This window comes from Anser brachyrhynchus, assembly GCF_964034855.1.
Source record: "Anser brachyrhynchus genome assembly, chromosome: 13".
Taxonomy (NCBI): domain Eukaryota; kingdom Metazoa; phylum Chordata; class Aves; order Anseriformes; family Anatidae; genus Anser; species Anser brachyrhynchus.
This window is the reverse complement of record NC_137708.1, coordinates 9,679,765-9,696,339: the sequence shown is the minus strand read 5'-3', so window position 1 is coordinate 9,696,339 and position 16,575 is coordinate 9,679,765. Positions and strand designations below refer to the sequence as shown.

The 16,575-nt window shown below is 39.2% G+C and overlaps 1 protein-coding gene across 12 annotated transcripts in view; it reads left to right on the top strand.

Moving 5' to 3' along the window:
* The window catches only part of HTR2C (5-hydroxytryptamine receptor 2C), a 312,561-nt gene that overhangs the window by 247,312 nt on the left and 48,674 nt on the right, over positions 1-16,575 (top strand). For 3 of the 12 annotated variants that reach the window (XM_080554502.1, XM_080554510.1, XM_080554508.1), the window contains one exon: positions 15,760-15,915. The exons of 6 other annotated variants lie outside the window; for them this stretch is intronic. The gene's annotated coding sequence lies outside the window, so the exon portion shown is untranslated. Of the gene's footprint in view, positions 1-14,240; positions 14,453-15,759; positions 15,916-16,575 lie in introns of those variants that run through there. 3 more of the 12 variants (XM_080554507.1, XM_080554506.1, XM_080554504.1) reach the window with 3 other exon arrangements.

The following is a 16,575-nucleotide window of genomic DNA, read 5'->3' as shown; positions in this document are numbered from 1 at the left end:
TCCCACAGTATGCATGTAGCAGGCTACAAGTCAGCTTGCTATTACACTGCTGTTGGTGGGGATTTGGTGCCATGTGTTTGTGCAGAGGGACATTGAAACAAAGGATTTCAAGCTGTCATCCACTTAGATGCCATGGGTTAAAGGAGAAATTACTTTACAAAACTGTGAAATGTGGAAGTGATCACTTATTAAGGTATTAAAATGGGTCCTCCGTACCCTCTTTCTGCCCCCAAAAGGGCTTACCAGTAAGGTGGTACCTGTTTCTGATACGTTTTGGTGGTGAACCAGGGCTTGTGTGCATCTAAAAGAACAGAGCTTTAGGTGCCAGATAAATTTGAATGTGCCAAGATGATTGTGCTCTGTGTCACAGGAATCTCAAACTGGATGTGAGAGGTTGCAGAATGGTAGGATGGGAACTCAGTAAGGCATCCTGAAAGCTCTTGAAAAAAAGGGGTCAGAGATGCCTTGAATTAAGATCTCAGAGATGCCTTGAATTAAGATCTGTGAGAAGAAGTTTTTAGCTCTCCCTCATGGTGTTTGCATTCATTACAGATGGTTGAATTTTTGGCCCTCTGCTTTGTATCTGGTATGCAATGACTAGTTTCCTCTTAATCTGTAGTGAGACAGTGCACTGTCATTGTAACAATTCATTGCCTCACTGTCATTCTGTACGCAATTTATCAATCCAAAACAAACTTCTAGGAAATGCGCAATATATATATATATACACAATATGGGAAAAATACTTGATAATAGAACTAGCTTTGTGGATAATGAGAGATTGGGGTTAGGGCCGCAGATAATACATTATTGAAATGGCTAGTTCTATAAATACGTTGGTAAAATTCAGAAGTACCGGAAAGCAAATTAACAAAGAATAAAGGCCCAACTGTTCAATTGGCCCCAACATAGCCCCTAAATCTGTGTGAACAAATGTTTTTGAGCAGAATTAGCCCATTTGGCTATACAATCTGTGCATTGTGTACTTGCTTTCATTTGCAATAAATGTGAACAAAAAAAACTTATTTTCCAGTGTTCTGTATGCAAATCCAAGCCTTGATTCTGTGGTATGTTTGCTGATACATAATGTACACTGGTGCAGAGGCCAAACTTTAGACTAGTTCTTGAAAAGGCAACCAAACAGTCGAAAAACAAAACAGTGCCTCAGGCCTACATTTCTGGCTTTAAAAGTCAAAGACCCAGAAGGACATTCAGCTTTCTCCTACTTACTATTTTCATCATCCCAGTGCAGAACTGGAAATACTTGTAAGACCCACACTAAGCATGCTCATTCCCAATACTAGTTTGATTTGGCAATAACATTTTTTTCAACTCCAAACTGGTCTTCTCAGTTCAATTTTTCTAGGTATGCAAAGATCAGAGGATTCTTGAATCTTTCTCAGCTGGAAAACTGAGAAAAAAGTTTTTGTTTTTCCAGCCTGACTGCTTCTATTCCACATGAAAATCAAGACAGAGATGGAAAAGGTACACTTTCAAGTTTCGGAAGAATCCCAGCTTGGATTTATGCCAAATACAAGGGTAAAAGGGTTAAGCATTTTCTAACTACTATTGTCATTCTCTGGTAGACAGTGCTATGGGTGACTTGCTTCGCATGAAAAGAATGTCATTTATTTTTCAGGTACCAGAAAATACTCAGAGAAGTCACCCTAATGGATCAGGATTTTCTGTTAGTGATTCACACTAGTCAGCCAGTTCCCTGGCTGAATATTCTTGAGAATGATCTTTCTGTAAGGCAGAAAGTCTCAATTATTGCTTTCAGCACAAGTTAAACAAGCTGTTGTCTTGAGCAGCTCGGAAGTAATAAACTGTGCTGAACCAAGCTCAGATACAGGCATACATAATCCTACGCAAGTCTGCGGTCTTAGATGCGTACAAACCACTTGCTATACTCTTACGCTCTTGGGACTATTAAGTGAAGAAACATTTCTCTTTGTACAGAAACTGTGTGAGTGATAAATGCCAAACTGACAATAAGTATACATGGATTGTCACACAGTTGGGCTTTAGTATGCACAGTTTTCCAGGGAAAGCATCAATTACAGGTGGATTGACAGGCTATACACCTTGGGCAATAATGTCTGCAATCCCAGCACTGCCACAGAATCAGAAAGGCAAGCCAGAAATCAATACAAGTTAAAGAAACTTTTGAAAAGTTCTGAAGACTCTTACTTAGTTGAACCATAACTAACAGCAACACATTAAAAAAACATTATCAGGCAATTATTAGAGAACAATAACATTGTTAGGCTGACTGGGCTATCCAACAAGGGGCTGTCAATCATGGCTGTTATGAAAAGCACAGCATTTAGAGACTGTCAATCATACCTGTTTGTAAAAGCCAAAGGACTTCAGGAATTGTTACTCCTGAATTTACCAAATGGAGAAATAACAAAAGCACCGGAGTCTCATGCAGACTGATATTACAGTTTATGTAGAAGCTCTTGCATAAGCTCATACCTTTATTCATCTGAAAATATCCTATAACACTGGAAACTTGGAAAGGCTTATTTTTCAGTTAGCTGCTTTTCTATCACTTTTTTTTCAGGCTGCTTGAATGTGTCAAAGCTGGTAACTAAAAGTAACTTTTGTTAGATACTTTTGATGAGAAGCTAAAATGTTAGAGTTAGCATCCAAGTACCAAAGATCTGGTGCTGGAGCCATTTAGTTTTCTGGGGATTTTCACACATTTCTGCATATCCAAAACACAGCAGCAAATACCAGCTGGAGAATTTAAAAGGACTAAGGAAATCCTCAACATGGAGGTGTTCAACCAGAGATGCTATGAGATACGGTCCCCAAGAGACTGAGAAAACACGGAGCTTTGTGTCTGTTTATTTTTTAAGAGAAGCTTTGAATGCATGAACTCGCCTGATTTAACCCAAAAGAAGGTATAGTTAGATTTATTTTTTTAAAACAAATTGGAGAGTTCTTTAGAAAAAAATGTTTTTCTGACAATATCTTTCCTAATGTGTTCTTCTGGAACACAGTCTGCACTGCAAAAAAGGGAGTTTCCTGTACTCTGCACATGTCCTAGGTGTCCTGGATTTTTTTAGAGGGGAACGGGTGTGAAGGCCTGTAAATCATGAATATTTATAATTGAGGCTAAGTGGAAGCATGTGTCTGTGCATTCGGTGTTTGTGATGCTGTTTGAGAACCCGTTTGTTACTGAATAAATAATGGATTTCTGCTTCTTTGAAGGGCTTCCATGTAGGAATCAGTATCATTCAGACTTATCCCAGAAGACTGAGTGTTTTTAGCAGATTTCTTGCAACCCTGGGCCCTTCAGGAGACTTAACAGTAACCCTGGCATCAAGCCCTACCAAGGTGTGAATTTTTACATGATTTTTCACTCAGACTGGGAGCTCCACTTTACCAACACAATATCAGAAGCATGTTCCCCAAGTGCTGATTCCTTCACTCCCCGCCAGCTCTGGTCTTTAAGGTGTCAACAGCTATTATTGCAGTGATGATCTTGTTGTCCAGTTGTATCGGACACTTTATTAAGCACAGTGGAACAGAAAGAGGAGAAGTCCTGAGCAACCTGTTCTAGGTATTCCTGATTAAGCAGCAGTGTTTGACCAGATGACCTCCAGAGGTCTCTTCTGAACTTGACCGTTCTGTGATTCTGTGAAGTTCCTGCTCCAAACAATTCTTGGCCTGACCATCCTAAATATGTTTAGAAAGGAATAGAAAAGGGGTTAACCTACCCAAAATCATTCAGTGAGTTGAGAGCCAACTCAGAGGTGTTATCTGTATGTCTTTGACATTCAGAGGAGTTTGCTGTGTGGACCTGGACCACACCAGCTCCCCTGGTGACATGCCCACTTTCCACAGCAATAAGCATCATCTCAAGAAATCTTTGCTTGCACAATTGGTAGTTAATTCAGTGAGTTTTTAAAGCAAATATTAATAATTAAGCTCAAGTGGTTAATGAGTTTCTAGAGAAAAGATCAAATTACACTCTTCAAACATGGAGTTAGAATTTTGACTAATTAGAAGAAATATGTTTTTTCCCATGTAGGGCAGTTTCTGAAGTGACAGTTTGGAGTCTGTTGTGACAGCATTTGCAGAGATGGGTGCCAGCCAAAGAAGAGGGCTTTTTTAGTATCTCTGGTAGTGTAGTAGTTTCTTTTGAAGACATAATTATGTTGCATTCTTTGCACAGTTCATTAGGAAAAAGAAAAACAAAGAACTTGTATTCCATGTGGTTGATGTTCACACGTTTTTATCTTAGCATGATAGAAGAAGTTGCTAGATCCAGAGAGTAACATGGTGTCTCTCTCTCTTTTTATGCTAGCCTAATAACATAACTAGTGCTAGGTGGAAAACAGCTTTTCTAGCCCACAACTGTTATTTACAAGTCTTCTTTTTTTCCTGTGTGAAATCTCAGAAAGCATAGAAATGTCAAAAAAAGCCTATGTAAACTAAAATTCATTAATGAATAAGTTTCAGTCAAGTAAATCATTTTGATGCCTTGAAATATTTGATGTCCATACAATTTTAAATATGTAATTATATTTGCTGCTGCTGTTTTTAATATTAAAGTCAAAAAGTAATCTCTAACTTCAGGACTATTGTTGCTTTCAAACTGTAAAAATGAAACTTTATTTTTCCCCAGTATTTTCTGTTGAGGAATGCATCAAAACTGTTTTCCCTGTGTGTTGGCTTAACACTTTTTTTTGGCAAGAAAAAAGTTTTGTGCAACTATTTCCAACTAGCTCTTGTAATAAATTTTCTCTTCATTACATCTTAGCATTTGCAAGCAAAACAAGTAAACAAGATTGCTACAAAAACAGAATTTATCAGAGGTATTTAGATGAAGCAAGTTCATTTTCTTCAAGCATACAGAAGACAGTCTTTATGGCACAAGAGCGTACAAGAGAATGACTTATGTTTACTAGTTGTTAAATAAATTTAGCAGGATGCAATCCTTTCATATTTGCAGACGCCAGCAATTACTTTTTCACATCTCTGTTCTACTCCCTTTGTACTAAGGTGGAAACCTAGTAAATACATCCTGATACCTATAAATACAACACTGATAACAACATATCCCATTGACCAGGTTCTGAATGGCTGAACTCCCATTTCTGTTCAGTGGCTCCCTGAACCACCCTGATACAATGGGAAATTAACTCCAGTTGGGAATGTTGCTTCAACTTTTTCAGACAGTTTGCAGCGTCATCCTTGCAGCTGAGGGCACTCTTCCAGCTTGCAGGAACATATAGTGGGGATGTTCTCCTGTTGTAAGTATTTTCCATCTATAATTTATGGACCTTGAAGGGAAATCAGAGCAGCTGTGCGGTGTTTGTTTTGGAAGGAACCTAGTGGTACTTCAGGATACAGCTGTCACTGGGAAAGGAAAGGTGGAAAATATTGTTTTACATCATGTGGAAAGGCTCTGAATTCTGCCTCAAATCACTTCCAGGTAGAGAAGGTCCTCTCCCAGATAACGGTGAATGAGGTAGAGATTTGTGATAGTATTGGAAATGATGCCAGCAGAAAGAATGGGAAAAAAATAAATGATTACTGATTATTTGCTACTGACAAATTAATTCAGATGGAAATCAAACACAGATGACTGCGTGGGAGGAGGGCTAATAGGTATGTCAGAGAAACCAGTCACCCCCTCCCTTTTTAGACCAGCTGTGCAAAGGGTCACTGCTGGCATGTTGTACGGTGAGGGATAAGGGTGCCTGTCAGGTCACATACCCCTAGTGACAGTCTCCCTTTGATAAAAGACTGAGCCAAAGGTTTGGGGTTTCAGGCAGTGGGGAGATGCAGGGGAGAACCAGGGGAGCAGCTGGTGGTGGTGATGGTGGTGAAGTTATCTGAGGGCCGTTTGCTGGAGTAACAGCTGCTGTTACTCCAAAATCAAGCTATAGCTCAAAAATCAGCATAGCAGGCACACCTGGCTATGTATGGGTTTAGTTTTGATAACTGTGTGAAGTGTATCAGCAAAAACATGCTCTGTGTTGCCTGTATTGATAAAGACATCTTCTAAATAATGTTTATCCAAGCAAAAGTGGTATGAATGTGCTTTTACAAGTCTTTCATTTCCTTTTCCAGACAAATTGTTATGGAATATAGCTTTGCTTGTGTATTATTTGTGTGTATTTTGTATTGTTGAGAGCCTGGTTTCTATCTTCCAAGTAGGAAAAACAGTAGAAAAAACATATACAATCAGCTGCCCACGTCTGAGGAAAATGTAGTCAGGTAGCAATGCCTGTTGGGTTAAAATGGTGCAGTTCTTTCTGCTTATTTTGTCAACCACTCAGTGTTGATTCAGTAAGCTTTTCTTGATGGGCCTAAAAGACAGAAGACTAGGATATGTGGGGGGTGGTTCTTTTTTGTTTGCTTTGCTTTGCTTCGTTTCTTTCTTTTGGTGCCTATACCTTTTTTTGGCCTTTCACTTACATTTCTGCTGTGATGCTGGTGACAGAGATTGATTCCCTCTCCCCTACAGTTCCAATCTGGAGCCTTCTCACTAGTAAGGAAGTGCATTCAGCTGACCACTGACACAACATTTCTAGGCAAAAAGTTTATGGATGTCAAAAACATTCCCGTTTCATGAGGCTTGTGGTACAAACTGTGCGTGTACTAAGTTTGTTGGCTTTGTTTGTATGGACTATGCCTCTTTGGCTCATGTTAAGCTTCTGTGATACTCGGTAGATGTCAAAAAAAGCTTTCCAGTGAAAACAAGGTCTCTTGGCACTAGCAGCTCTTTCAGGTCAGGAGGTCCCCTTCTGCTGTGGAATGCCCTGCTTGCAGGCCAGCTGTAGACGATGCAATGAATGTTCCTGTCTGTCCAAACACGGTTAGTCACCATCTTGCAATCTTAAAAACTTGTTTGTTACCTGCCTGAGCTAGTCTGTAGTGTTAAAGGAAAAAAATTCCCTTATTTGCTTCATCACAGAGACTGACTTGCCCCAGCTGCAAAGTGCATCCCTGCAGTAATTACAGATAGGTGCTATAAATGATTTTGCCTAAATATCCAGATGTTGCCCCAGTTGTGGTTTAACCAGAGTGTAGAATTCAGATCTAGGTCCCATTTCACTGTGCTGGAAAGGCATGAGGTAGAAAGGCAAGCTCACAACTCATTGTACAGCAGTGTAAGGTCCTTGTTCTCTGTTGCCTGGCTTAGATTTTGCAGAGCTGAGACGTGATTTGGAGAGTGGGTTTGTTTTCAGAAAGAGAAGTGTGGTAGAATCTTGCAAACATAAATGCTAGCTTTTAGGAATACAACATATTATTCTGGGGACATCTGCAAAAAATATTGTGGCAAAAGGCTGATATCAAACATAAGGCTTGAATCCTCTCCTTAAATTGCAACTGTTCTGGATGTTGGGAGTTCAAGAATCTCTTGTCAAGGCTTTTGAGTGCACGGTCACTGTCCATAACAGCTTTTTAAAACCAGAATTCAAGTGTCTAAGATCAGAAAATTCAGAAGGTATTACATCCTAAATATATATATATATATATACATACCCACATATATATACATATTACTTTCTGTTTTTCATGTGTTTAGGGGACGTACTTTTTATCTTTTGCCTTCAGTTGTGAGGGTTAGAAGCCTACTGACTTGGAGGGCTGAGATTTAAAACCCAAGACGCAAGATGTTAAAAGGCTTGAGAGGAAAACCTGTGACAGTTGGCAACACTAGTCTAGTTTCATGTTTCCCAAAGTGAAGTGAAAGCAGGAATCTGAGTAATTCACAGTTATTGCCTCTCATATCTGGACTTTTCTTTTGTGGTTCAAAAGAAATGAAATGAAAAGAATTCACTTGATATTAAGTAGTAGTAAGTGGGAGCAAGTACTGTATTTTAATGTTTGTCAGAAGTCTTTATAATGTTATTTAACAAAACAACCTTAAGATTGAAATTCCAGCTTTGTGCTATGTTTCAGTTGATCCTGTAAAACAGCTTACTCTATATTTTTATATATTAATATTCAGACCTGTTTGGTGCCATTTAGTCTATTTCTGTTTCTCTCCTGGGAGTGAGCTGCGTGACGTATTGGACTTTGATGTAAACTCTTGCTTTTCTTGGGTCTTGTTTTTCTAGTTATGTTTTAAATATGTATGTTATTGTAATGAGCAAGCTACTAAAATATCTCTAGTTCTCAAGAACTAAGCCCTGTTCTCCCAGCTTCTCCACCCTGCCCTCCCAATCATACTCCTAGGTGTTGTCACTGAAACCTCACAGCTCAACTGGAACTCAGTGAGAAGTGCCCCTTTCTGTAAGCTGTTGAAAGAAGAGGTTTTATTTCATTTGTCATACAAGTAGCAGAACTATCTTTGTTCTCAGAGGGCTGTAACAGCATGCTGAGTAGGATCAAGGGGAAAACTGCAGTATCCTTGTTTCTGAATGAATCAGCTGGTCTGATTCAGAGCTAGGTCTTGTAGTGTTTGAGGGTTTCTGCACTGCAGCATGTTGTTGATATTTTTGGCAGAATAAGGCCCTTTTACACTAGAATGATTACAATAATGCTCTTATCTAGAAAGTAAAAAGTATTATGCCTTTCAGTTCTCTAAATGAATTTAATGCTATAGAAACCTCAAATATGAAAAATTTGCTTGGTGCCGTTATGCCTTCTGAATCCTCAATGAAGTTACAATCTCTAGGTTTTGGTTGTTGGGTTGTTTTTTTTCTGCTTTCTCAGTTCCTTTCTTGAACAATGTCTTTCCTCCCACACAGCTTTGCTGGAGAAGTAAAAAAAAGATTATATCTTCTTTCTGAGCTTTTCCTTTTCTGTGCCCAGGGCAGAGATGCCTTCTCTTTTTTTGGGGCTCGGACCCCACATTTGGTGAAGTTACTGTGCCTTAGGTTAATGTATACCATAGTAGTCTTACATGATCCCTTGGTCCTCAGAAAACATAAATTGATACAACTTGGCTGGTAATGAATTGGAACTTAACATGATGTGCCTTTCTTTGTACTTGCCACTGACTCAGATTGGATCTTCTTTGTGTTCAACATTATTTTTTTTTGGTTGATTGATATAGAGACAAACTGCTGCAAGAAGACTACCTGGGTTGCATCAGCCGTGCATAGGTCACTTTTTCCAGTGTTTTAGAGGTGTCTGGTTTCTAACATTTTGCGTCTCAACAGCTCTCACTGCTGTACATGACGCACTAAGACTGCAGCTAGGTTCAAAATCTGTTTTGCTCAGGAACCGTAAACTGATTCTTCTGCCCAGTATGTTTAATGACTGCTGGTTGCCTCTTCCATCCCTGCAGTTTCTAACTGCAGCGCACTGTGATGGAGTGATGGACTGGCCGTGTTGTTCCTGCTGGAGGATTTCCTTCTCGTGAAGGACTTGCTTTTACCAGAGTATCCTGGCTTCTGCTAGAATTGTTTCTTTTTCAAATGTGCTTTACCCAGGGGAAAAAAATGTTTTTCCCCACTTGACAATTGACGGTTTGTTACTTCCTTAACTCTGAGCTGTTCACATAGATATTACCTTGCTGACAAAGTGAAAGCAATTTAGTAATCACTTTCAAGAGAAAATCAACTCCATTAGAGTTCAGTTGCCTTTGTTCTAGAGATTAAAATGCTGACACTACTTGATTCATATATCAATTGTTTTGATAGTTTCATTATTTTTCTTCAGTCAAGTTTATTAAAATGCATTTGACCACCTCCCTCAGATACTTAGGTTAGCACAGCCTGTGTAAGGAGAGATTGGTCTCCCTGCATCAGTCACTTACACAGTGATGTCTGCCTTTGGTTTTCAGTATTATTCACTGGCCAAAGTACAGCAGTCATTCACAGACTGACTGGAAAACAGTGCTGATGTACCTGTCAAATTTCACCTAAATGTTAGGTAAACATAGAAAAAATATTCTATTAAAAAAGAAAATGGCTGCTTTGAATGCTGTTCGAATGATATCACTTCTAATTACCTCTTTCCCTTCACTTCTAAATACTCTTTTTTTTTTTTTTCCACAGACTGTCATTGAGGTCAAAGGTTGTCTTCACATTACACTTAGAGCGTCAGTCTTTAACCTTCCCATTTTCTCAGTTGCTGTGTTCCTGGTGTTATCCACATCTTCCCTCCTATTTTCATTTTCTTTGCTCCAGTCCTAACCACTTTGTTAAAGGCAGCCAAGCGTTTGTTAGCCATTTGCAGCTCCAGACACTTTAGGACTGCTTTCTTTGCTGCAGTTCGAGAATGCTTTATGCACCATATTTGTGACAGAATACGAACCATACAAAATCCTTGTTTCATACGTATGCTCATAAAGAGAACCAGGTTAATCCAAATTGTACTATTATAGACCTTCTTTGCCTTTCACGTCATGCTGGAATCTGAAGTATTTTCCATTATGTTTTGTCTTCTTCCCTTCATTTTTCCTGACTCATTTACTGATGTCATAAATGACTGTTTGTGTCACTGCAATTTGCTCCCATGGAAATGACTCCTGCACACATGCACGTGGCATCCGACTCCTCGCTCTTCACTTCTTACATAATTCAGGAGCTGTCAGAGCTCTACCCCAATGTGCCCATCTGTCTATTTTCTCAAAGTTAATGAGCCTTTTTCTTCTAGCTTCAGGCATATTACACACCCTGACTCATTCATAGATGATGTCTATTAAAATTGTCAAATGCTTTAAAAATTAAATGATTTCCCTAAATAAAGAGCCTGCTTCTAATCTCATTGAAGATGTTTCAACGCAATTGGCCTATTTTCTAGTACAAGTCAAGAGTGACTATACTGAAGTCTATCTGACACGAGAGTTGATTGGGCCTTCTTGTCTAATTGAAAATATTTGTGATTCACTTCAGTGTAAGAGCTCAGAATCTGTCCCTGACTTAGACCGTGAGCAGTAGCACAAGGAAAAACTTAGCTGTTATTAGGAAATAAGGCATACAGATTAAAGTGGCCACTCATGGCAGGAATCAGTCAGCATAGAAAGTAGTTGGTTGTTTGCTTTTAGAGCAGGAGAATGTACAGAAAAACACTTGATGTTAACATTTCTTAAAAAGATGAAAGGGAATTAAGGGGGGAAAAATAACTACAGTTGCTAATGGAGTTGCTACATCAGTCTAAGTATAATTACAAGTGAGTTACGAGTATGAAATAGTAGGACATTAACTGAAGTTAGATAACAATAAGCAAAATAGGAAAAAGCTTAATTTTATACCATTGTATTAAGCAAATCAGTAGCAAATGTAGTAAATGCAGGAGTGTTTTTTGCCCAGCACAATATGGGGGAAAAAAAGCCATTTAAGATTTTTAATAGTTGGATTTTTTTTCTTGTATTAGTAAACATAAACCTGATCAAACATTTCAATTTCTGTCCACTTTTTCTTTCCCTCACCTGAAAGAACCTGGAAAATAAGCAACTAAAAAGGTACTGTTTAAAAAATCAAACTAATAAAATTTTTAAAAGTCTAGCAAATGGGATTTAATCAAAAAGCCATGCTGTTAAAAGAAATCATAATAATGAAAAAGTATTACATTGACTCTATTCAGTGTTGACAAAGGAATGCAGGCTTACAAGACAACCGCAAACATGTGTCAGGATGTACCTGATCAGAGAGAAAAAGAAGAAGGGAGAATGTAAAATGTGTGAAACGTGGGGTTTGGGATCTTGGATTTGGAGAGGAAAGCTGGTCCGAGCGAGAAGAGCTGATGGCCTCTTTGGGCTGTATCTGTGGGTCGGCCTCCATGGGGCTAGTCGGGTTAAGTGCCAGTAGGAGAGCAGGGCTGCAGGGGACAGCCCAGGGGGACAACCCTAGCTATCATCCTGTGGTGCTGCAGGTGGGGGCGGAGAGGCACAAATGCTGGTGGACAGCACCAGGGCAAGAGGTTTAACGGTGTAGGTGTGAGGAAGAGAGGGTGAAAGCAAATTGCTACACCAATTTGAACTAATCATTTAGGTGCTGTCATTTAGATGATTGGTGTAGCTGAAGAAGATAATGTACTTTAGTGCAAACACAGAACTTACCAGGAAAGGCAGGAAGAATACTTGGAATTCAGAAGTATTATGAGAGGCATTGCTGAGATATTACAACCTTGCTTGTACCAGTAAAGTCGCTTTTCTTCAAAGCAAGGGTTGTGGCTGTGATCCTGCCTCAGTGGAGCCTACAGAAAGAAACACAATGGAGACAAAGAACAGTGGTGATGGTCAGTCCCACTTCGCTGCAGGCGCCATGTGTTGTCTCCTCGTACACTACTTGGCCAGGTTAAACAAGCTGAGCCTTTTAGTCTTTCACCTAAGATTACTCTTTTGTCTAGCTCTACCCATGTAAGAGTTCAGCCCAACCACACTCCCTTTGCCCAGCCTCTGAGCTTGGTGTCTGCAGGGCTGGTTCTCTCTCCCAGCTGCTGTTGCATGGCAGTTTTTTCTCTTCCTTAAATCTGCTCTCCCAGAGCCACAATCAACATCACTCATGGATTGGCTTTGGCCAGCGGTGGGTCCCTTTTGGAGCTGGCTGAGACTGGCTCTGATCTGACACGGGGCAGCTGCTTGGCTCTGCTCACAAGGCCGCCCCTGTAGCCCCTCCTGCTACCAAAACCTTGCCAAGTACGCCCAAAACATGGATGGTGCGACCCATCCATGTCCTGCTGTCTGGAGCTGGTTAACAGGCAGGATGCTCCTGCCCATGAACATTCACTGCTGAAGGCTATTCTGTTAGCATTGTTCCTGTTTGAATCATCTTTCTTGAAAATAGAGGATTAGGCAATAAAAATGAGAGTATTATGACTTAACAGTGACTTGTGCCAATGGCATTAATTCTGCCTTATCCTTACAAGAAATCTCTCTCTTGGCGTGTATATATCAGATTATATTTTTCTCTTCCTTGTCCCTTTTGCACTGACTTGTGGCTCAGAGACCGAAGTAACTCTTCTCTTTGTTTCCTACTGATAAAATCCTAGTTTATATCCAAATTCTGTTATTGTTTGTATTATCACATTTCATTGTTAGTTATGTGATTGGTTCAGTCCTCAAGTTACCCAGCCTCTCATGTGTGATGTTCCAGCCCAATGTGAATGATACTTCCCGGTTTTGAATCATTGGAACATTTAATTCCCAAAGTAAATGCTTCGTTCTGTTCTCATTTAAAAAAACAAAACAAAACAAAAAAATCAAAATGAAATGACTATCAAGATCAAGCCTTGCCAATCTCAGCAAGCGACTTGCTTCCAAGTAAGAGTTTAGTTTTTCAACCTAATCCATTTTCACCTCTATGGCAGTTTCAGAATCGTGATGTTAGCCTTTTTCTCTGGAGTTTACCTAGTGATTTCCCTGATGACACCGTATCAAATTTAATGAATCAAATTAAATGGTTTAATGAAGTCCATGTAAATTAGATCTGATATATTTTTTTCTTTTCTTTTTTTCTTTTTTTTTTCCCTCGAAAACAGGATATTAAAGAACAAACAAACCAAGTCCCAAGATATCATGTCAGACCATTACAGAGTACATCTGGGAGACTCATATTGCATTTTATAGCACTTTCCGTGTATCTTCCTGTCTTTAATTTTCCTTTTGAATCTGTTCTGTTCTGAATCTGATCTGTTCAGGTCAACCTAAGAGGTTTATAATTGCATGGATCGTTTTCTATCTTTAAGTGAAGGCATCACTCAGACCAATTCTTTTAGCTGTTTCTGTCTGATATTTGTTGTTCTTTGCCTTTTTTTTTTATGTGTGTCATTAAGAGTTATCCTTTCTACCTACTTTAGGGTTTCCCTTAGTACTTGTTTACCAAAATACGTGGCTGTGGTATATTTAGATCAGAAAAGTGCCGTCTTTCTGAAGTTTTCTGAAGTTGTACTTTGTCATCGCCTTTCAGGTCCATATGGATCAGTTCGCCAGGAAAAAAAAAAAAAAGAAAAAAAACTCTAAAAAGGAAAAAAAAAGTTGTATTTTTGCAGTGTTCTTTGGGTGGTTTTCTGTTTTGTGTGTGTGGTTGCTTGTTTCTGTTCTCTTGTGTTTTGTGGTGAGTTTTTTTTGAGGGATTATTTAACTTTTTATCAGTGTTTTTCCTCTAACATTCCTAGGACCTAACGTATTCCTTGTATTTTAAATAGCCATATGAGAGCCCGTAAAACCTGAATAAAAGGAAAAATACATCTGACAGATCATGGGCCTTCTCTGCTGGGGAAGGCAGCAGAACATCTCCATAGGACTTTAAAATAAATAAATAAATAAAGTGCAGTAGTGGAACCAGAGCTAGCTTTTATTTTCCATCCGCTTCTTTAAGGGTGAATATGAACCTCAGTTATAATTAACATGTTTGAAATGAGACCCAGGCTCCAGTCAGTGCTTGAGGAGTGAGGCATGTTCACATCCAGCAACGGGCACAAGAGGAAGCTGTCTCTGAGTCCCACCTCGTGGAAGACATGAGCTTTGATAAGAGGCCTGTATGTCGCAGAGAGCTAGGTTCGAATCGCTGCCAGCATCAGCCATAAAGAGGTATCCTCTGGCTATTTTTGCTATGAATAGCAACGTTTGCTACATAGATGTTCTTACTTCAGTTGTTGTTATGTACAGGATACATATCTGTCAAGTAGCTCATCAACCTTTCAATAAATCCTTCTCTAACATTGTACAGATAAATGAAAACGCTTGATTACACTGTTATAGTCAATGCCCTGAGCAGTTTTCCAGTTTGTTAGGGACATGATTTGCTATATATATCTTTTGCCTTGCTTATCTGATACTGTGATTTCTTAAAGAAGCGCAGGCAGCACTGACAACAGGGAGGGGTGTTCAGTATTAATAACGCACCACTGAATAAGGTAGGAGACCTCTGTTAAACATCTCACAACTTAAAATAAACACCTCTCAGAGCTTTGAATTTGAGGGTTCTGCAGGTTCATGCACTTTTTGGGAAAATCAGTTAAACGGAGAAGTGATTTCAGCCGTGTGAAGCCCCATGATGAGCAGCAATGTCTCGCTGACTTGCCAGGCTGCACACATGGGCACAACAGTTGAAGCTGACTGAGCCCAAGGTTCATGTCCAAAAGCAAATGGGAGATTCTCCCTAGATCATGCACAACATGTGGTGCAGAGTGTGCCTCAGGTCATTGCATGATAAATCCCAGTTTCGTAGTTAGATGACTGGTGTTACAAAACTGGCATGATTTCAGAAAGCACAAAGATTTGGAGTGAAAGAAAGCTATAAATGCAACATCAAACGATTTCTTGCTTGATTAAGAAATCGGTCTTATTAAGTAATAGATGAGTCATCACTATTCTCCTAAAAATGGGCATGTTTTATTTAATGGTGTGTGTTTGTTCATGACATGACTCATGGTCTGGCCTTGTGAATACTCGTGCTCTTCCTTTCCAGATTGACTGCTGCTCGCTATTGCAAAATACACAATAACTTAAGGTTGTCAGTTTCATTTTTATTGAGTACAAGATTCCCTCAAAAATATCATTTGAAAATAAATCACTTCATGATCTTTTTTTTAGAAATATATATACTTGTATATATTTAAGTGTGCATTGCTGTATGTACGTACATACAGGTAATGATTGCCTTGTGTAAGGTAGCTTAGAATTATGAATATATTTAACCACACATGGGGATAGAGTGCTGTGCTGCAAAAACTGCTTAAAAGTGTGGGGTCTTTGTTTTTTAAATTGGCCTGGTTTTAGAACAGCAAAAGGTTAGCTGGTCATATTGCCTACAGAAAGCCAAAATGTGGGGGGGTTGTTGTGCTGTTTTTTTATTATTAATATTATTATTTATATATATATTTTATTTATTTCAGGTCACACATTAAAAACGCTCATTTCCAGACTTCATGTTGTTAGCAAAGAGCTGCCATGCAAAGCTTTTTAAAAGAGGAGAGAAAAGATTTTATTGTGAAACCAGCATAGAAAGCAGCTTAACAGTACTTTATGACAGCAACCCTGAAAAGCTGGAGGTAAATAAAACTATCTCCAAAGATTTTCCACCAACGTTATCTTTGAAGTTTACCGCATTGTCCATATGAGTTAAAAAGGGACAGAGAGTGTTACTACAGTAGTGAGAGAAGGGGTTGGGTGGTCTCTGCAGCCACCAGAGCTGCCTGGGGCTTCTGCAGACTTAAATCTTCCTGTGCCATGGAGCAAATACAGTCTGGGGCTGTTCACACGTAATGCTTGTAGTAACTGTTGACCTTTCAGTGCCGGGATTGAATGCTTTCGGTCATTTATCTATAAGAAGGAGGCAAAATCCAAATTTTAATTCAAGGTTAAATCCATACACAGTGGCAGGTAAACATCCCACCCAATAATATGCCTACACAGAAGATTGAGGGATATTCATCTGGTACAAAGGTGAATTTCAACATATGGGGACATTTGTTTAAAAAAAAAATAATAATAATAATAACAAGGAGGCGGGGGGAAGGAGTTTCATATTATATCTACATGTAGAAAATGTGAAACTACAGTATAGTCATTCCATTAAGCTACGACAATATGCAATGAGACTCAGATTTATTCTGTTGTAATATTTCTTCATGTCTGAGCCAAGATAGCAAACTTGTCATCGCAGGGAGTGGCAGAGTATCTACATCTTCTCGTGGAGCTATCAGGTGCTC